The sequence below is a fragment of the Pelophylax lessonae genome (genome assembly GCF_965119305.1).
Source record: "Pelophylax lessonae genome assembly, chromosome: 1".
Taxonomy (NCBI): Eukaryota; Metazoa; Chordata; class Amphibia; order Anura; family Ranidae; genus Pelophylax; species Pelophylax lessonae.
Genome location: NC_138768.1, coordinates 396,787,197 through 396,801,174, shown reverse-complemented (window position 1 = coordinate 396,801,174; position 13,978 = coordinate 396,787,197). Strand labels below are relative to the sequence as shown.

The following is a 13,978-nucleotide window of genomic DNA, read 5'->3' as shown; positions in this document are numbered from 1 at the left end:
TCATCTATCCCAGGAGTCCATGGAAATCGCCTAATACTGAAACCTTGCATGATTTCGGGGAGAGTTAGGAAGGAAGAAACAGTGGCGCAAAGTGGCATTACTGCGCAGGTGCGAGATTGGGAGGTGCATGCTGGATAGCCAGCTGCATTAAATCACGAAAAGTAAGACAAGCAGGCTTCAGATGCCCACAACTGCAATGGACCCTGCCAGCTTTCAAAATCAGGTTAGTTTTTAATGACTTAAAAAAAACAAGAAGGAACAAATTAGTGACAGTATCCAGATGTTACAATAGAAGTGGTAACAATAATTGGGGAGCATTTATAAAAAAATTGAATTGGGGGACTGCAACTCTGCTTTAAGACTACCCCCCCCCCTCCTTTTTTTATTTATTTTTTGCTGAAATGAAAAACCCCTATAATTATAACAATCACAAACAACCTATCGCATAAACAATATTTTACTGGGCATAGTTTTCTCAGATTATGTGCTTCATCACATTGTTATGAAACATAACATTTTCTCTATTTCTTTATAATAAATGAGTCACAAGTGCATAATAAAAGAACATGCCTCTCTACTGAAGATTAAAAAAAAAAAAAACATTTACAACCAGAGGAAGTTATCTTTTTTTTTCCCCAACACTTGAGATTGGCTCAGGATGGCACCTGCATATCCAGTGAACCTGCCAGGATCCATTAGAATGATTCCCGTTGTTTAGTTCTAAAACACAATACATTCAGCGCTCCAAAGGCCTATTATTTTGCTCAGACCTGCTTTTGCTACGAATTTCAGTAACGTCTCAGCTGGTGTTTCTTATAGGAAAAACTACCTTTCACTTCATGAAAACGAAACATTATGTGAGGAAAAGATATATGCCAGTTCCAAGTATTGTAGTGAAGGGTTGAAAATGAAGCTGAATGTGTTAACATGATTTCTCCTGACAAGGCAATACATTATGAAGACGGAGAGATGCAATATGTCAGGTGAGCTTCAAGCTACCCATAGACATGAGATGGAATCGCCCCACCATCTTACATCTATGACATTAGCAGGTAATGTTTGGCAAACAGTATTTAGGAAAGGGAAAAACATTGTGGGGGCTTTTTTGTTGCCTCTAAGAAAAATGTGTTAATTTAAAATTATACTCCAGCCAGAACCATTTTTAACGTGTTCCATCCCCCTCGAACCACTGTTTTTTTTTTTTTTTTTAATTCTACCTATCTATCCTAAGCTGTACGAAGTCCCCTTCTCTGCTTATGTGACCTCATCACAGAAGCTGCTAAGGTTTTCAGAGACCAGTGGTGTATATTGGTTTTGTGCTGCCCTAGGCAAGACTCAAGATGGGCCCTCACCCCCCATGCTAATTTTGTCCAACTACTAAAATTGCGCACGCCCGTGCAACAGCAACAAACAACGTACATTTTGCTATCCATAGGCAACGTTTTAAAAGCCTTTACAGATTACCACTTTAGATTTACAGAGGAGGTCTGGTGCTAGAATTACTGCTCATGACGTTTGCAGTGATATCTCTCCGGGGTAATCGCTGTTTGCGTGCGTACGGGACCGACACGCACATTTACCTTTGCGTGCAAGCATGGGAGGATGAGGGCACTTTCATTTTTTTTTTTTTACATAGTTACATACAGTAGATAATCTGGCCAAAAAAGACACAAGTCCATCTAGTTCAACCAATATACATACACATACATACATACACATATAGTCCTATATATACAATCTTATACCCACAGTTGATCCAGAGGAAGGCAAAAAAAAATAAAAATAAATAAACCCAATAAAGCATGATTCAATTTGTTCCAGCAGGGGAAAAAATCCTTCCTGATTCTCTAGATCAACTTTACCTATAAATATTAGTATCCAGTCATGTACATTTAGGAAAGAATCCAGGCCTTTCTTAAAACAATCTACTGAGCAGGCCAGAACCAGCTCTTGAGGGAGTCTATTTCACATTTTCACAGCTCTTACTGTGAAGAAGCATTTTTAATTAATCATTTAATTTAATTTATTTTTTTTTTTAATCACTTTTATTGCTGTCACAATACATAAAAACACATAACACAACATAACATATACATAAAACATCCTTATGACAGCAATAAACAGGGACAGGTACTCTTATGGAGCGATCTGGGGTCTATAAGACCCCAAATCCCCTCTTTGTGCTTAAAAGCATTAAAAACACCAAGATCAGTGTTTTAGAATGCTTTAGATTTTTGAAAAAAATCTGGCGCTGTCGGTTCCCGAGTAAGCCGGAAGTGATGTCATGTCATCGCTTCCGGTTTACTGTTACAAACAGCCGAGCAAAGTCGATCCCAGATTTGCTTGGCTGTCTAGCTAGCCGGCGGATGGGCTGGCAGATGTTCCGGCTGGTCATATGGATCTCCTGGTGGAACGGGAGAGCCTGGGAGAGCTGTTGAAGGTAGTGAGGAGGGGGACATCCCTTCCTGCTGTTTGTAATCGCAATTGAGCGTCTAGTAAGCGGCTCCGATTGCTATTACAAGAAAGCCAGCACTAAAAAATAATACCGGGGCAATGCAGAGATGCAAGGTACCCTCTTGGGTCACATATTGTTTGCCAGTGACAATGCTAATAATACCTCCTGCACAACGTAAGGAGTGATGAACCTTGGACGGTTGCTTAGGGTGACAACTCAGGACTGTGACACTAGCAAGATCACTTAAGAATAAATGAGATATAGTATGTATGTTGTTTATTTCTAGAAATACTGTATATGGGAGGTTTTTACATTTTGAGTACAGTTACACTTAAGTTAAACTTAAAACATTTAGAACTAAAATGTATTTATTTTCAAAGGAATAGTCTTTTTGGTTATATGTTGGTTCAAGTGGAAACTTTTATCTTCGAATCTATCCTTCACATTTAAGTGCTAGAATCCTGAAGCAAAGTGATTTTCTCTATTGTTTTCATCACTAGGAGCCCATTCACAGCTATCCTGTCTGTCATGGTGCGTTAAAGCAGGTACACCAATGTGTTATATATCAGGCTATATTTTAAGGCAGCCCATTTACTTTAATAGGCTTCCAATGCATTACAATGGACCCAAAATTAGACATGCACCACAACGTATGGTGGTGTTTTACCGTGCATTGCTGTGATAGCATGCATTTCTTTAGTATATTGGTGTGCCAATAAAAATTATTGGAACTTCAGTGTTCAAATGTATGCATTTCCGCAAAGCATTTGTGTGAATAGGGAAGTGTTAGACCCTCTATCGACTTTTTTCTTTTTTTCTGTCTGTATTTTGACTGAGAAGATTCACCCCTACGTTCATACTAGTGACCCTTGTCAACGAGAAAGAAAGCGAAGGGGAATCCGAAAACGCACGTTGTGCCAAGCTGGACCAATTTACCTATGCCGTACAGATAATTCATTGTGTTTAGCGTTAAGCAAACACAGTTGGAGGTGAAAAGGGAACTGTGACAGAATGATGAGCATGACACCTGCAATGGGTTGTCAAGGCTAATCTCCATGTAATAGCAGTGAACACTACATCTTTTTTACTCCTTCAGTATTTAATCATTCGTTATTCACACATAGCAGACATATTATACATTGCTTTACATTGTAAATATATTCACTCACATGAATACTGATCTCTCAAAGAGCACACGATACAATGTCCCTACCACATCCACACTCCTACGAATTCAAGGTGCCAATTAACCTACTAATTTATTTTTGGGCTCCGGGAGGAACCTGAACAACCCAAGAAAGCTCAAACACAGATGTACATAAACTCCAAGCGGAAGATCTCCCAGGTGATATTGAAGCCAAGGGAACCAGAGGTGCCAGGCAAAAGTGCTAAGCACATGCATTTGCCAAAAAAAAAAAATAAAATAATCAGTTCTATTGAAGTAGATGACCTCTATTTAATCCCTGGATCTCAATTGTTACTGAAAATGCTGCTGTCAGTCGGATCATTATCTAACCTGACATTCCAAAAAAATGTCTACTTTCTTAGTTTTTCAGTTGTCCACCTACATCTCAAGCAAGCAACTACCAGCTTTACTCAAAGTATAGTGCTAGTTTTTTTAGATGTACAGTATACAAAGCCAAATGTTTCTTTTTTTTTTTTTACTTTTGAAAAGGAGAGTAAAGCCTCGTACACACGCGTCGAAAATCGTCAGGGAATTTTCGTCCGACGACCGATCTGCCGATTTTCGGCTTGTTAGTATGATGCTTCCAACAACCGACTCCGACTTTTCGGCCGAAAAAAATCTGGTGTGCAGGCTATAAAATTTTTGTCTGCCGTCAAAACACGGCCGATTTTCGTGCAGTCAGTACAGATTTCGACAGGTAAAAATCTAATGAGCAAGTCTGGGCATGCTCAGAGAAGAAAGAACACAAAGAAAGCAAACCAACACATGACATCACTTCTGAAGTAGAATTTTGTCGGGAGAGAAAATTCGTGTGCAGTCTAGGCACATTCCAACCAACAAAACACAACTCTGGACAAAAGACGTACGATAGGTCGGCCGATAATCGTTGCGTGTGTACTAGGCTTTAGTCAATCTTTTTGGCTGTTTATGCCTGCACTGGGAGGTTACATCCTCTCTATCTGTCCTGGACAATTTCCTACGCTACAAACAGCGATGGGAATTCTCACGGGAGCAAAAGGTGATGAAAACTTTTCTAATAGATACACCTGTTCTGGTGATAATGGTCTAAAAGTAGGTATTCCTTCACTTTGAGGGTCCAGTTCACATTAGAATGTGGCATTCCCATACGGTCCTGCATGTTTCGGTTTTGACAGCCTATTGCTTTCAATGGGCTACTAAGCATACCAGAATGGGGAAAAGTATTGGAAGCAGTACTTTTTCAGATCGCCTTGCATCCAACTGCATGGTACTGGAACTGTGGTACTACATGGTTTGGTGGCCACTAACGTGCTTCGTTTGAGTGTGCATCCTGCAAGGGCAGCACATTCATGTGCGGTGGGGGAAATGAGAACAGCCCATGCCTTTCCTGCTCCACATTCCAATGTGAACTGGGCCTCAATGCCTGCTGTGTCTTGGGACAAAAAATGAAGGGAAAGATCTCCAATGGACACAACAAACTTAAAGTAGAAGTATAGGCAAACTTTGTTTCACTATGGCTAAAGCAAGGGAAGTTATAACCCGTCAGAATTTTTTTTCTCATTTTCTCACCATCTGTGTCCCATTGTGGAGATTTCCCTTCACTTCCTGTCCCAAAGCCAAACAGGAAGTGAGAGGAAATCCCTGCAAATTAAGGGAATTCCTTGGGAACCCCCAGGTCACCAGAACTAGTGTCCCCATCAGAAGATTTCCCCTCTATTAATTTTCTGGGGACAAAATTGGGGATTTTTTGTTACTTTCACTTTTAATGATAATGATAAACAGGACAAATAGAGGAGGTGCACAGACAGTAATAAAAACTGACACCAGGGGAGGACTGGGCTAGGGGGCAGAAGGGAAATTGCCCCCTGGGCTGTCTGATGTCCTGTAAAAAGGCTGCACCACTTCTGCCACAGACATGACTAAAGGATTCCCGGTGAAGAGAAGTAAAAAGCCTCTGCCCCAGACCTACTGAGTGCAGGATGAAGACAAGGACAGAGCACAGGCCTCCCCCTCCAGCATGGATGGTCTAAACTGTTTCTGAGCAGAGGCCCGTTCCATGCCCCACTTAAGACTCTCTTCTCCTGGCCAGCCCCAACCGAGCTGTCCCAACTCCCCCCAACCGCACCCTGCTGGACAGGTTGGACACCCAGATTCAGCTGGTGAGTAGAGAGTACCTGGAGCAGGGTTTCAGCCTGGAATGGGGGTCAGGAGGAGGAGGGGAAGAGGAAGAGTGGGAGGGGGGGCCGAGTTGCTGCACCATGAGCCTTCTGTTTTTTTTTTTCTTTCCCTCTGGGCTGAAAGTTGCCAGTCTGCCCCTGCTCTGCAGTCTATCCAATACAAAAAAAAAATTGCCTTTAGTTACATTTCAAATGTTTCCTACTTTATCCAAAACAAACACAAAAAAGTTTCAGATTTGCATACACCTATGTGTTAGTATGACTTCAGCAGAGCGAATTCTGAATGATTACAATGGGTTTCCAGACTTTTTATTGAATAAACTCATTTGAGTAGGGATCTGTAGCTGGCAAAAGGAATAGGGAATGTGTCTAGAGCTACAGAAAAACAGAACAGATCTAAGCCAATGGTAAAAAAATAACAAATTAGGGCATAGTAGAACTCCTTGGTTCCTTACTTTGTCATATAAAAGTTACCATTGTAACTGCAAATAACATAGACACTCATTTTATGCAAGAAACTGTGGCTACAGGAATTAGGTCCAGAAGGTCAATAAAATAATAGTATACTTATGCTGTTTTCCCTTTTGCACTTACCTCCTTCTCCACAAATGTTCACACCTGAGCGTTTTTCAGATCGTAAAACGCTCATCTCTGAAGTCTCAAAACGCCCAACAAGCAAAATCCCATTTGTTTTAATGGCCCCTGTTCACATTCGAGCGGTTTGTCTCCTGAAGCTAAACGCCAGAAGCTCAAAAAAGTACATGAGCTTCTTTTTTGGCAGATTACAAGTGTTTTTGTTAGATGCCAATGCCTGCCTCCAAGTCCCTGCAAAAAATGCCTGCAAAAACGCCTGAAAAACTCCCAAAAAAAATGCCTGAAATACGCCCAAGCAAACGCCTGAAAACAATATGCTCAGGTGTGAATGAAGCCTTATGAATGATTTATTCATGCATAAGTTCCTACTTCCTCCATTAAAGGAGGACAGGGCGGGCCCTCAGATGTAAACACTACACTGTTTTGATCCGTAATCTCCATGATTGGTCATCATAGTGATCATATGGAGCAAGAGATGTTGGTTCTGCACACCGTGCCTGTGAACAGAGCCCTCCAAGTAACATTTCATAGTTTCTCAATTCTATACATCATGATGGCATTGCCATGTGGTGGATTGTGCCACATCCCGTTATGCTGGAAAAAAAATAAACACTGCATGCAGCACCTTTTCTTAGCACAGCAAGATGAGACACTGTGGTGCAAACGGACACAAGGCATTTTGCTGTGTCCATGCGTTAGTGGTTTGAATAGGCCCTTTATGCAACCTGTAGTCTTTACATTTTGGCCATCCATAACCAAGATTACACTATATATACACCCCTCACATTTATGTAAATATTTTATTATATATATTCATGTGACAACACTGAAGAAATGACACTTTGCTACAATGAAAAGTTGTGAGTGCGCAGCTTGTATAAGAGTCGGTTCACACTGGGGCGGCAAGACTCTGTACTACTTCGGGGGCGACTTGTGCATTCCCATGCACCACGACTTTGGAGCGACTTGCTGGGACTTCACATAATGGAAGTCTATGCAAGTCGCTCCGAGGTCGTCCCGAAGTAGTACAGGACCCATTTTCTAAGTCGGAGCGACTTGTGTCGCTCCTATTAGAACGGGTCCTGTAGCAGTCAATGGACTGCGAAGGAGCGCGACTTGTCAGACTGACAAGTCGCCTGACAAGTCGCGCTAGTGTGGACCGGGTCTAAGAGTGTAAATTTGCTGTCCCCTCAAAATAACTCAACACACAGCCATTAATGTCTAAATTGCTGGCAACAAAACTGAGTACACCCCTAAGTGAAAATGTTCAAATTGGGACCAAAGTGTCAATATTTTGTGTGACCACCATTATTTTCCAGCACTGCCTAAACACTCTTGGGCATGGAGTTCACCAGAACTTCACAGGTTGCCACTGGAGTCCTCTTCCACTCCTCCATGATGACATCACGGAGCTGGTGGATAATAAAGACCTTGTGCTCCTCCACCTTCCGTTTGAGGATGCTCCACAGAAGCTCAATATAATTTAGGTCTGGAGACATGCTTGGCCAGTCCATCACTTTAACCCTCAGCATCTTCAGCAAGGCAGTGGTCGTCTTGGAGGTGTGTTTGGGGTCGTTATCATGTTGGAATACTGCCCTGCAGCCCAGTCTCTGAAGGGAGGGGATCATGTTCTGCTTCAGTATGTCACAGTACATATTGGCTTTCATGGTTCTCTCAATGAACTGTAACTCCCCAGTCCCGGCAGCAGTCATGCAGCCCCAGACCATGACACTCCCACCAACATGCTTGACTATAGGCAAGACACCCTTGTCTTTGTACTCCTCACCTGGTTGCCGCCACACACGCTTGGCACCATCTGAACCAAATAAGTTTATCTTTGTTTCATCAGACCACAGGACATGGTTCCAGTAATCCATGTCCTTAGTCTGCTTGTCTTCAGTAAACTGTTTGCGGGCTTTCTTGTTTATCATCTTTAGAAAAGGCTTCCTTCTGGGACAACAGCCATGCCAGACCAATTTGATGCAGTGTGCGGCGTATGGTCTGAGCACTGACAGGCTGAGCCCCTACCCCTTCAACCTCTGCAGCAATGCTGGCAGCACTCACATATCTATTTCCCAAAGACAACCTCTGAATATGACACTGAACACGTGCACTTGACTTCTTTGGTCGACCATGGCGAGACCTGTTCTGAGTGGAACTCCTGTTAAACCGCTGTATGGTCTTTGCCACCATGCTGCAGCTCAGTTTCAGGGTCTTGGCAATCTTATTATAGCCTAGGCCATCTTTATGAAGAGCAAAACATTTTTTTTTCAAATCCTCAGAGAGTTCTTTGCCATGAGGTGCCATGTTGAAAGAGGGTGAGAGCGAGAACACAAAATTTAACACACTTGCTCCCTATTCACACCTTAAACCTTGTAACAATAACGAGTCACATGACACCAGGGAGTGAAAATGGCTGATTGGGCCCAATTAGGGCATTTTCACTTAGGGGTGTACTCGCTTTTGTTGCTAGCAGTTTGGACATTAATGGCTGTGTGTTGAGTTATTTTGAGGGGACAGAAAATTTACACTGTTATACAAGCTGTACACTCACTACTTTACATTGTAGCAAAGTGTAATTTCTTTAGTTTTGTCACATGAAAAGATAGAATAAAATATTTACAAAAATGTGAGGGGTGTACTCACATTTGTGAGATACTGTATATCTGTATGTATCATATATATATATATATATATATATATATATATATATATATATATATATATATATACACACACACACACATTATATACACAATATCACATACCAGAAAGCATCTAGTTCACTTGCTACATTCTGTAGAACCTAAACATTAATGGATAAAATGCATGTGCATTACAGCGGAAGCAGCACAGTGTATTTGTGACGCAAATGTTTAGCTATATTAGCTATTAGCAATCCATTAGGTAGCACCCTGTGAAGTAACCACAGAACAGAACACATATACAGTAGCTAGCACAATAATCCTTCATAAAACACATACATCATTGTTCATCAACATGTTTGGGTCAGCAAGCTGCTAGGTCTAGCTGGAGGCTGCATCGGATGTATTTGTAAGTACTATAGTAATAAAGTGTAATTTCACACAATATTTGAGATACCAGTTCCTTATAAGTGTCACGGAAATGAGACCCAAAGGGTACAAAGAATTGCTATGTTATATTTAATGAGAGCTATAGTTCAGTAAGGTCATGCTTTGCAATGATAGCGCTTCTCTTTCACTGATTGTGCATTAAAAAGCTTGTCATGTTGTACTAAAATAAATATAAAAATAAAAAAATAAATAAAAAAAGCACAAACCAAGAGAAAAAAAGGTACCATACAAAACCTCTTTTTTTTCCTCCAATCAAAAAAATCAAACATTCACAATAAGAAAATACTCTTGATGGACAGCTAAACAGAATCTCAGCCTTTTCTTTAGGCAAATATTAATGCAATGCAATAGCGCAGTCATCCATACTGACCAATCACAAACCATGTTGCATTATTCTGACAATGCTGACCCAATGAAAGCTACAATCAGACTGCTTTCACTAATATAAAGTAAATCTAAACATTATCCTTTAAATCACATACGAGCTTTAATCTGGTATTGTCATTTATAAAAGTCATTTTTATATTTAATAAATCTGCAGCTTTAATTATAGCAATATCCTGCCATGAAGATCCTTGTCCAGTCACTTTATGTCAGTGTGACAACTGTTCCCAATTATGCTCTTGCATTGTCACCCTGTCACGTGCTCCTGTGGTGAAGACTACTGGCAAACATTGTCCACCACTGTAACCATCAGGCAGCTGGTCTTGAGAAATGACGTGCTGTCGACGCTGAAACATGTGCATGTAGACAGGAAGTGGCTAGGATAGGCTGGAAGACATCAGCAGCACTAAGGTGCCAAAAAAGGTGAAAATAGTGTTTTATTGGGGAAAAAAAAACACTGACAAATGTGCTGCAAAGCTTACGTGTACTATAATGCACATCATAGCTGTTTGTGCTTCGTTTTTAAATGGATGTCATCCAGTTAATGTTTACATGCACATGTGACACTAAATGATATCCATCTTATTACAAAATACACATCCACTACTTAATGACCCAATAATCTCTTTCATGAAAATATTTCTAGTGTTTTTTTCTGCCTCCTTGTAACATCTTCTGTGAGCTCTTAAACCTCACCCCCCTCCCCTCACTGCTCTATGCACACTACAAATCCCATAGTCCATAGTCAATCTTGGGAGTAAGAGAGGGTGGCAACATTCCAACTTCCAGTGTGACCATCTAGAACAGGAGGTCTCCAAACTTTCTAAACAAATGGCCAGTTTATTATCCTCCGGCGTTCAGAGGGGCCTGACAGTGGCCAGCAGGAGGAGAAAATGTCCTGGTGTTGCTCCATCGTTAGTGCCAGTGGATTGAATTGTGCCCCATTATTGGTGCCAGGGGAATGAATAGTGTCCCATTATTGGTGTCAGTGGCAGGAATAGTGCCCCATTATTTGTGTCCGTGGCAGGAATTATGCCCCATTGTTATAGTCAGTGTGAAGAATAGTGTCCCATCATTGGTGTTAGTGAGAAGAGTAGTGTCCCATTATTGGTGTTAGTAGGAGGAATAGTGCTCCATCTTTGGTGTCAGTGAGAAGAGTAGTGTCCCATCAATGGTGTCAGTAGGAGGTATAGTGCCCCATCATTGGTGTCAGTAGGAGGAATAGTGCCCCGTCATTTGTGTCAGTGAGAAAAGTAGTGTCCCATCATTGGTGTCAGTGAAAAGAGTAGTGTCCCATCATTGGTGTCAGTAGGAGGAATAGTGCCCCGTCATTTGTGTCAGTGAGAAAAGTAGTGTCCCATCATTGGTGTCAGCGAAAAGAGTAGTGTCCCATCATTGGTGTCAGTAGGAGGAATAGTGCCCCTTCATTGGTGTCAGTGAGAAAAGTAGTGTCCCATCATTGGTGTCAGTAGGAGGAATAGTGCCCCATCATTGGTGTCAGTAGGAGGAATAGTGCCCCATCATTTGTGTCATTTGTGTCAGTGAGAAGAGTAGTGTCCCATCATTGGCGTCAGTGGAAGGAATCATGCCCCATCATTGGTGTCAGTGAGAAGAGTAGTGTCCCATCATTGGTGTCAGTAGGAGGAATAGTGCCCCATCATTGGAGTCAGTGGCAGCAATTATGCCACATTGGTATTGACAGTGGGAGGAATAGTGCCCCAAAGGCCTTATAAAGGCAAGTAAAGGGGCTGCAGTTTGAAGACCACTTATCTAGAATGAGCGTATCCACCTTCAAACAGGAAGTTGGATCACAGCAGCAAAAAAAAAGAACATGGAGGAGGCTGAGAGCTTATGAGTTAGGAACACATGCTTGAATACAATACTGTATATATATATATATATATATATATATATATATATATATATATTTTAAACCAGGGCTTAGGGTTACTTTATTGCTGCAATATAGTGCTTTGTGCATTGATAAATGTTAAATAAGTGTTGTTAGGACTTCATGTACTTTTAAGCAACATTCAAGCTGCTTGTGCTTTGTTATCTAGTGAGAGTTCACACATGCTTGTATGCAGTATTACAGCTTTTTTTGCTTCTTTATTTTATTCATGTTAATAGGGTTCACATGTACTTGTATGCAGTATTACAGCTTTTTGTGCTTCTTTATTCTATAGTATACATGTTAATAGGGTCCACGTGTACGTGTATGCAGTATTACAGCTTTTTGTGCTTTTTTATTCTATAGTATACATGTTAATAGGGTCCACGTGTATCCAGTATTACAGCTTTTTGTGCTTCTTTATTCTATAGTATACATGTTAATAGGGTACACATATACTTGTATGCAGTATTATAGCTTGTTGGGCTTCTTTATTCTATAGAATACATGTTAATAGGGTTCACATATTCTTGTATGCAGTATTACAGCTTTTTGTGCTTCTTTATTCTATAGTATACATGTTAATAGGGTTCACATATACTTGTATGCAGTATTACAGTTTTTTGTGCTTCTTGTTTCTTTACATGTTAATAGGGCTTACATATACTTGTATGCAGTATTACAGCTTTTTGTGCTTCTTCTTTTTTCTATACATGTTAATAGGGCTTACATATACTTGTATGCAGTATTAAAGCTTTTTGAGCTTCTTTTTTTCTATACATGGTAATAGGGTTCACCTGTACTATTATGCAGTATTACAGCCTTTTGTGCTTCTTTATTCTATACATGTAAATGGGGTTCACATATACTTGTATGCAGTATTACAGCTTTTTGTGCTCCTTTATTCTTTACATATTAAATGAATAGGGTTCACATGTATTAGTATGCAGTATTGCAGCTTTTTGTGCTTCTTTATTCCATACATGTCAATAGAGTTCACATGTACTAGCATGCAGTATTCTACCTATTTGTTCTTTGTTATGAAATACATGTTATTAGGGATTAGGTGTACTTTAAGGTAACAGCACAGCTCTGTTTGCTTTGTTATTAAATAAATGATATTAAGGTCTTCATGTATTTGTAAGCAGCACTGTAGCTGTGCTTTGTAATGGCTTTCCATGTACTTTCCTGCAACATTATCTCTGTGTGTACCTTTCATTAAATTAATGATCAACTTAGAATACCCCCCTCCAAACAAAAAGAAAAAAAGGAAAAAACACCTCCCATCAATGCCTATAATGACACATTTCCAGTGCTCCTCTAAATCCTATTCCTTTCCATGCATCCTTCCAAACAAGTCCACCTGGATACAAAGCATGCCTAGTAGATAAGATCCCATTCAATGGATTCTCCTGCAAGTCGGTGATCCAGAAAAAGAAACATCTTTTGCCAGTAGGGAAAAATACAATTCCAATTCCAAGGAGAAAGTAGCAGCCCCCCCCCTAAAAGAAATCAGCCTGCTCCTCGGTGCTGGAGGGGTATTGGGATCGCTGTGTGCCTCCCATAGAAGTGGCTGAGCTCTCCCCTTCTCTTCCTCCAGCACATCGGAATACATTAACCCTGCCGATCCATCCAATGTCTCCGAATGACACCAGCTCATCTCCCGAGGGTGGCATGGCTGGCACTGGCATAGAATAGTGTAAAATCCCTTACCAATCATTGATCTCCTCCTGGTCGGAGCGCTCATGGTGTACGGTGCAGAGTGCTGGCTGCTGTCATAGGAAGACACACACATTCCTCCCCGTGCTGCTGTTCATTTAACCTTCCTTTCATGGAACACACAGATCCCAGCACTTTACTATTCCCAGCTCTTCATCACATCCTCTGGAAGGGCCAGCTCACTCATCAACGACGACTAGGAGGAGGAGGAGGAGGAGGATGAGGGATCAGCATCCCGGTCTAGTCCCCTAATAAACTCCACAGGTAAAAGGACACCGCCGACGCCAAGCAACCTGATGGGAGTACTACTTTCCTGATAGGGGTGGTGGAGGAATCAGGTGGTCCTCTCCTCTTCTCTACATTTGGGCATACCTCATTCATTTAATTAACCCCTGGAGATCCACCGCTCTGATTACACGCTAATAGGTCCATCATGCACAATTAGATGGTGTGCAGGAGAAGTCTACACTAAACAATTCCTACTCGGCTTCTAGGCAT

At 41.1% G+C, this 13,978-nt stretch overlaps 1 protein-coding gene across 1 annotated transcript in view; it reads right to left on the bottom strand.

Annotated features, from left to right (window-relative positions):
* LINGO2 (leucine rich repeat and Ig domain containing 2) overlaps positions 1–13,774 on the bottom strand; it is a 386,108-nt gene extending 372,334 nt beyond the window's left edge. The window contains exon 1 of the mRNA XM_082242490.1: positions 13,475–13,774. The gene's annotated coding sequence lies outside the window, so the exon portion shown is untranslated. The remainder of the gene's footprint in view (positions 1–13,474) is intronic.
* Between the last annotated feature and the right edge of the window lie 204 nt (positions 13,775–13,978).